Raw genomic sequence first — 9,003 nt, forward strand, 5'->3', positions numbered from 1 at the left:
CTAGAAGTAGATTTTCTAGAAGCCAAGGTCATTGACGAAGGTGGCTACCTGAAACAACTGATTTTCAATGTAGATGAAACAGCCTTATATTGGAAGAAGATGCCACCTGGGACTTCCGTAGCTAGAGAGAAGTTAATGCCTGGCTTCAGAGCTTCAAAGCACAGGCTGACTCCTATTACGAGGTAGTGCAGCTGGTGACTTTAAGTTGAAGCCAATGCTAATTTATCATTCTGAAAATCCTAGAGTCCTTAAGAATTGTGCTGAATCTATTCTGCCTGTGCTTTATAAACGGAACAAGGCCTAGATAACAACACATCTGTTCACAGCATGATTTACTATTTTAAATCCAGTTTTGAGACCTATTGCTCAAAAAAAAAAAATTCATTTCAGCATATTACTGTTCTTTGACAATCTCCTGGTTGCCCAAGAGCTCTGATGGAGATGTACAAGGAGATTAATGCTTTCATACCTGTACAAACAATATTCATTCTGTAGCCCATGGATCAAGGAATAATTTTGACTTTCTGGTCTTATGATTTAAGAAATACATTTCATAAGGCTATAGCTGTCATAGATTGTGATTCCTCTGATGGATCTGGGCAAAGTACATTGGAAACCTAGAAAAGAGTTACCATTCCAGATGCCATTAACATTTGTTATTCATGGGAAGAGAACAAAATATCAACATGAGGCCAGGCGAGGTGGCTCACGCCTGTAATCCTAGCATGTTGGGAGGCTGAGGAGGGTGTATCAGTTGAGGTCAGGAGTTTGAGACCAGCCTGGCCAACATGGCAAAAGCCCATCTCTACTAAAAACAAAAATTAGCCAGACATGATGGGTGCATGTCTGTAATCCCAGCTACCCAGGAGGCTGAGGCACAAGAATTGCTTGAGCTTGGGAGGTGGAGGTTGCAGTGAGCTGTGATTGCGCCATTACACTCCAGCCTGAGCAACAGAGGGAAACTGTCTTAAAAATAAATAAATAAATAAAAATAAAAAACATCAAGAGGAGCTTGGAAGAAGTTGCTTCCAACCGTCATGGATGGCTTTGAGGGGCTTAAGACTTCAGTGAAGGACTTCACTGCAGATGTAAAAATAGAGAACTAGAATTAAAAGTGGAGCCTGAAGATGCGACTGAATTGCTGCAATCTCATGATAGAACTTGAAGAGATGAGGAGTTACTTCTTATGGATGAGCAAAGAAAGTGGCTCCTTGAGATGTAATCTACTCCTGGTGAAGATGCTATGAATGCTGTTGAAATGACCACAAAGGATTTAGAATATTACTTAAACTTAATTGATAAAGCAGTGGCAGGGTTTGAAAGGATTGACTCCAATTTTAAAAGTACTACATGGGTAAAATGCTGTCAGACAGCATCACATGCTACAGAGAAATCTGTGAAAGGAAGAGTCAATCAGTGTGGCAGACTTTATTATTTTAAGAAATTGCTACAGCTACCTCAGCCTTCACCAGTCCCCACCCTGATTAGCAGTTATCAACATCAAGGCAAGACCCTCTACCAGCAAAAAGATTATGACCCACTGAAGGCTTAGACAATCGCTAGCATTTTTTAAGCAGTATTTTAAATTAAGGTATGTATACTTTTTTACATATAGTGATATTGCACACTCAATAGGCCATAGTTATAAAACATAACTTTTAAATGCACTGGGAAACCAAAGAATTTATGTGACTTGCTTTATTGTGATACTTTATTATGGTGGCCTGGAACTGAACCCCTAATATCCCTGAGAATGTCTGCAACTTCCATCTTGTCCCCACCCTCAGTCACATCTGCTAAGTCTTCCCAATTGTGCATTTCCTCTGAAATATCTTAAGTATGCCCTTGTATGATTTTAGTTACATGGAATAGAATCACTCTAGCAGAAAAGTAACTGTAGTATTAGAATTGTCATTTTCGTTTTAGTCTGTTTCTGTAGCCTACTAATTGGTCTTCCAGCCCCAGACCTTTTTCAAATTCATTTCAACGTATGTTGCCACTTGATTAAATGTATTTAAATTGGTCTGAGTTCTTTTGTAATTTCATTCTGGTTTTGGTATAAGGGTCATGCTTGCCTAATAGAATGAGTTGGAAAGTAATTCCCTCCTCTTCACTTTTCTAAAGGAATTTGTGTCAAATTGTTAAGGTAGGATACCTCAAAAAAGCCAACCTGAGCCTGGAATAGTCTTTCACACTACAAATTCAGTGTTAAAACTAGATTTAGGGTTATTCATGCTATTTATTCTTAGGGTTTGTTTGTTTTGTTTTGTTTTAGAGTTGGGGGTCTCACTATGTGGCCCAGGCTGGTCTCAAACTCCTGAGCTCAAGAGATCCTCTTCCTTCAGCCTCCTGAGTAGTTGGGACTACATGCACACATCCCCATGCTTGGCCCTTGTTTATTTATTCCTAAATGAGCATTGATGTTGTGTATCTTTAATGAAATTTGTCTATTTTATCTAAATTGTCAACTTTATTGCCATAAAGTTATTCATGATACTTCCTTATGACCTTTTAATACATATAAGATCTATACCGATGTCCTCTCTCACTCGTAATATCGTTAACTTGTGTCTTCGTCTCTTTTTATTCTGATCAGTCTAGCTAGAGGTTTATCAATTTATTTTCTCTAATAATCAGATTTCACTGTATCAATTTTTCTTTTTTAGTTCACTGATTTCTGCTCTTTATTATTTATTTTCTTTTTCTTCTTTTGGATTTAGTTTGCCCTCTTTTTCTAGTTTAAAGTGTGAACTGGAGTCACTGACTTCAGACCTTTCTTTTCTAATATATGTATTTAGTGCTATACATTTCCTTCAAAGCACTGCTTTAGCTGTATTCTAACAAATTTTGCTATGTTGTATTTTCATTTTCATTGAGTTAAAAATACATCATAATTTTCCCTTAGATTTTGTCTTTGATCCATGGGTTATTGAAATGTGTGTTAATTAGTGTCCAAATATTTGGGAATTTTCAAAGATCTTTCTGTAACTGATTTCTAACTTAATTTCATCATGGTTAGGACACATCATTTGTATGATTTAATTCCTTTGAAATTGTCTGAGACATGTTTTATGGTCCACAAATAATCCACTTTGGTGTTTTGCGTGCACTTGAAAAGAATGTGTCTTGCTTTTGTTGAGTGAAGTAATCTATAGTGCCAATTAGGTCATGTTCGTTGATAGTGGTGTTCAAGTCTTCTATATACTTAATAATTTTCAGTCTGCTTTTTCTATCAATTCAAAGTCTTGAAATTTCCAACTGGATTGTAGATTGTTTTATTTCTTTTAGTTCTGTTTCTTTTTAATTTTTAATATTTGTGGGGTTCATAGTAGGTGTATATATTTGTGGGGTATATGAGATGTTTTGATACAGGCATACAATGTGTCATAATCACATCAGAGTAAATGGGGTATCTATCACCTCAAGCATTTATCCTTTGTGTTACAAACAATCCAGATATACTCTTTTACTTATTTAAAAATGTACAATTAAATTATTATTGACTATAGTAACTGTTGTGCTATCAAATACTAGATCTTATTCATTCTTTCTATTTTTTTTGTACCCATTAACCATCCCCACACTTCCCCTTTACCCACCTGATTACCCTTCCCAGCCTCTGGTAACCATCCTTCTACTTTCTATCTCCATGAGTTCAATTGCTTTTATTTTTAGCTCCCACAAATAAGTGAGAACATATGAAGCTTGTCTTTCTTTTCTTTGAGACAGAGTCTCACTCTGTTGCCCAGGTTGGAGTGTAGTGGTGCAATCTCGGCTCACTGCAACCTCTGCCTCCCAGGTTGAAGCAATTCTCCTGCCTCAGCCTCCTGAGTAGCTGGGATTACAGGCATTGCCACCATGCCCAGCTAATTTTTGTATTTTTAGTAGAGATGGGGTTTCACCATGTTGGCCAGGCTGGCCTTGAACTCCTGAACTCAGGTGATCCACCTGCCTCAGCCTCCCAAAGTGCTGGGATTACAGGTGTGAGCCACCACACCCGACCGGAAGCTTGTCTTTCTATGCCTGACTTATTTCCCTTAATATAATGACCTCCAGTTCCTTCTATGTTGTTACAAATGACAGGATCTCATTCTTTTTTATGGCTGAATAGTACTCCATTGTGTATATGTACCACATTTTCTTTATCCATTAGTCTCTTGATGAACACTTAGGTTGTTTCCAAATCTTGGCTATTGTGAATAATGCTGTGATAAACATAGGAATGCAGATATCTTTTTGATATACTGATTTCTTTTCTTTTGGGTACACACCTAGCAGTGGGATTGCTGGATGGTATGGTAGCTCTATTTTTAGGTTTTTTTTTTTTTTTTTTTTTTTTGATGGAGTCTTGCTCTGTCCCCCAGGCTTGAGTGCAGTGGCGTGATCTCAGCTCACTGCAACCTCCTCCTCCCAGGTTCAATTGATTCTCTTCCCTCAGCCTGTCAAGTAGCTGGGACTACAGGCAAGTGCTACCATGCCTGGCTAATTTTTGTGTTTTTGCTAGAGACAGAGTTTTGCCATGTTGGCCAGGCTAGTCTGAAGCTCCTGACCTCAGGTGATCCACCTGCCTTGGCCTCCCAAAGTGCTGGGATTATAGGCATGAGCTACTATTTTTAGTTTTTTGAGGAACCTCCACACTGTTCTCCGTAGTGATTGTACTAATTTAAACTTCCACCAACAGTGTATGAGGGTTCCTGTTTCTCCACATTCTCGCCATTTGTAACTGCCTGTCTTTTGGATAAAAGCCATTTTAACTGGGGTGAGATGAAATCTCATTGTAGGTTTGATTTGCATATTTCTGATGATCAATGATGTTGAGTACTTTCCTTTCTTTCTTTTTTTCTTTTTTATTACATCACAGTTCTGTAGGTCAGAGTTAAAGAAGGCTTGCCTGGGTTCTTTGCTTAAGGTCCCACAAGGCTGAAGTCAAGATGTCAGACAAGGTAGGCTTTTATCTGGAGGCTCTGGGGATGAATCCGGTTCCATGCCCATTCAGGTTTGGGACAGATTTCGATTCCCACATCCTTCCTAGTTGTCAGCTGAGAACTGTTTTCAGCTTCTAAAGGTTACTCATATTCTTCTCAAATTCCCGTCTTCCATTTTTGAGCCAACAGCTTACATCAGATTCTTCTCTTGCTTAGAATCTGTCTGACTTCCTTTTCTGCCACTGGCCAGAGCAAATTCTCTTTTAATGGGGGCATGTGATTTAATTGGTCCCAACTGGATAATCTCTTCTTTGATTAACCCAAAGTCAACTGATTTAGTAATATTAATTACATCTAAAAAAATTCCCTTTTTGTCCTGTAACATAACATAATCATGGGAATGTAACTAATCATATTCATGATTCAGAGAGAGGAGAATATACAAAGGCAAGGGTCATTGGGGGGTCATTCTTAGAATTCTGCCTACCCCAAGTGAGGAAGTGGGAGCACTCAAGTGACTCTTGAGATTTATGGTTAAGGTATTTGGGTGGATGGTGGGGCCACTCAGTGAGGTAGGGAAATCCAGGGCAAGAAGTAGAGTCATTCATTCATTCATTCATTCATTCATTGACAGGATCTTTCTCTGTCACCCACGCAGAAGAGCAGTGGCATGATCCTAGCTCACAGCAGCTTCAAACTCTGGGGCTCAAGTGATCCTTTTGCTTCAGCCTCCCAAGTAGCTGGGACTACAAGCGTGTCCCACCACACCTGGCTATGGGGTTTAGATGTATTGAACTTCGGGTACCTTGCTACATCTAAGTGGAGACTTCAGAAGGTAGTGGTAGATATAGACCTGGAGCTCAGAAGAGAGGTCTGGACTAGAGATACAGATTTGGGAGTAATCTTCAAACAATGATAGTTAAAATCAGGCAAGTAGATGAGCTCACCAAGGGTGCATATGAGAAACTGTCCAAGGAAAAAACCCTGTAGACATTTGCATTAAATGGATGGGTAGGAATAGGAGCCTGGAAATTGTTAGAGAGAACCATGGAGAACTAGATGACGATGCATCAAGAGAACGCTAAAAGGCGGTTGTGGGCAGCTGTGTCAAATGAAGCATACAGGGTCTGTTTCAAATAAAGATTTAGGATAGTAAATCAACCAAATCCAGATGATTCGAATAGTCCTTTTTGCTGGGAACAGAAAGCAAAATGTTGAGCACCTTTTCATACACCCGTTTCTCATTTGTATGTCTTCTTTTGAGAAATGTCTATTCAGATCTTCTTCCCATTTTTAAATTGGATTATTAGATTTCTTTTTCCTATAGAGTTGTTTGAGCTCCTTGTATATTCTGGTTATAAATCCCTTGTCAGATGGATAGTTTGCAAATATCTTCTCCCATTCTGTGGGTAGTCTCTTCACTTTGTTGATTGCTTTGTTTGCCAGGCAGATGCTTTTTAACTTGATAATTACATTTGTCCATCTTTGCTTTGGTTGCCTGTGCTTGTGGGGTATTACTCAATAAATCTTTGCCCACTCCAATGTCCTGGAGAGGTTCTCCAGTGTTTTCTTTTAGTAGTTTCATAGTTTGAGATTTCAGATTTAAGTTTTTAATTTGTTTTGATTTTTGTATATGGTGAGAGGTAGGGGTCTAGTTTTATTCTTACCCAGTTTTCCTAGCACCATTTAATGAGGGCCTATCCTTTCCTGAATGTATGTTTTAGGCACCTTTGTCAAAAATGAATTCACTGTAGATGTATACATTTGCTTGTGGGTTCTCTATTCTGTTCCATTGGTCTGTGAGTCTGTCTTTATGCCAGTACCATGCTATTTTGGTTACTATAGGTCTGTAGTGCAATTTGAAGTCAGGTAATATGATTCCTCCAGCTTTGTTCTTTTTGCTCAGGATAGCTTTGGCTATTCTGTGTCTTTTGTGATTCCATATAAACTTTAGGATTTTTTTTATTTCTGTGAAGACTGTCATTGGTATTTTGATAGGGATTGCATTAAATCTGTAGATTGCTTTGGGCAGTATGGACATTTTAACAATATTGATTCTTCCAATCCATGAACATGAGGTATCTTTTCATCTTTTTGTGTGTCTTCAATTTCTTTGATCAGTGTTATATAGCTTTCATTGTAGAGATCTTTCATTTCTTTGGTTAATTCCTATGTATTTTATTTTATTTATAGCTATTATAATGGGATTACGTTCTTGATTTTTGTCAGATTGTTCACTATTGGCATATAGAAATGCTACTGATTTTTGAATGTTGATTTTGTATTCTGCAACTTTACTGAATTTGTCTATCAACTTTAATAGTTTTTCAGTGGAGTCTAAGTTTTTTCAAACATAATGTCATATCATTTACAAAGAAGGATAATTGGACTTCTTCTTTTTGAATTTAGATGCCCTTTCTTTCTTTCCTTTGTCTGATTGTTCTAGCTAGAACTTCCAGTACTATGTTGAATACCAATGGTGAAAGTGGGAATCCTTGTCATGTTCCAGATTGTAAAGGAAAGGCTTTCAGTTTTCCCCCATTCAGTATGATACTAGCTGTGGGTCTGTTGTACATGGCTTTTATTATGTTGAGGTATGTTCTTTCTATATGTAGCTTTTTGAGTTTTTTTTGTTTTATCATAAAAGGATGTTGAATTTGTTATCAAATGCATCTTCAGCATCAATTGAAATGATCATATAGTTTTTGTCTTCATTCTGTTGATATAATGTATTACATTGATTTGCATATGTCAAACCATTCTTGCATCCCTAGAATAAATCCCACTTGGTCATGATGAATGATCTTTTTAATGTGTTGCTGAATTTGGTTTGCTAGTATTTTATTGAGGATTTTTGTATCAATGTTTGTCAGGGACATTGGCCTGTGGTTTCTTTTTTTATGTGTCTTTGTCTAGTTTTGGTATCAAGGTGATACTGGTCTCATAGAATTAATTTGGAAGTATTCCTTCCTCCTTTATTTTTTGGAATAGTTTGAGTAGGATTGGTGTTAGTTCTTTAAATGTTTGGCAAAATTCAGCAGCAAGACCACTGGGTCCCAGGCTATTCTTTGCTGGGACACTTTTCATTATGGCTTCAATCACATTATTTGTTATTGGTCTGCTTGGGGTTTGGATTTCTTCGTGGTTCAATCTTGGTAGATTATATGTGTCTAGGAATTTATCAATTTCTTCTAGGTTTCAATTATTGGCATATTGTTGCTTATAGTAGCCTCTAATGATCCTTTGAATTTCTGTGGTATCAGTTGTAATGTCTCCTTTTTCATCTTTGATTTTATTTATTTGGGTATTCTCTCTTTTTTTCTTAGCCTGGCCAAAAATGTGTTCATTTTGTTTATCTTTTCAAAAAACCAACTTTTTGTTTCATTGATATTTTGTATTATTTTGTTTCAATCTCATTTATATCTGCTCTGATCTTTATTATTTCTTTTATTCTACCAACTTTGGGTTTGATTTGTTCTTGGTTTTCTAGTACTTTAAGATTGTTAGATCATTTATTTGAAGTTTTTCTACTTTCTTGATATAGGCACTTATAGGTATAAACTTCTTAGTACTGCTTTTGCTGTATCCCATAGGTTTTGGTATGTTGTGTTTCATTTGTTTCAATACATTTTTCAGTTTCCTTCTTAATATCTTCATTGACTCACTGGTCATTCAGGAGCACATTGTTTAATTTCCATGTATTTGTATAGTTTCCAGAATTCCTCTGGTTATTGGTTTCTAGTTTTGTTCCACTGTGTTCAGAGAAGGTACTTGATATTATTTCAATTTTTTGAATGTTTTAAGATTGTTTTGTGGCCTATCATATGTTCTATCCTTGAGAATGATCCATGTGCTAAGGAGAAGAATGTGTATTCTGCAGCTATTGGATGAAATGTTAAGTAAATAACTATTAGGTTCATTTGGTCTGTAGAGCAGATTAAGTCCAATGTTTCTTTATTGATTTTCTGACTGAATGATGTGTCCAGTGCTGAAAGTGGGGTATTGAAGTATCCAGCTATTATTGTTTTGGGTCTATCTCTCTCTTTAGCTCTAATAATATTTGCTAAACTGGGTGCTC

This window comes from Pongo abelii, chromosome 4 (assembly GCF_028885655.2).
Source record: "Pongo abelii isolate AG06213 chromosome 4, NHGRI_mPonAbe1-v2.0_pri, whole genome shotgun sequence".
NCBI lineage: Eukaryota > Metazoa > Chordata > Mammalia > Primates > Hominidae > Pongo > Pongo abelii.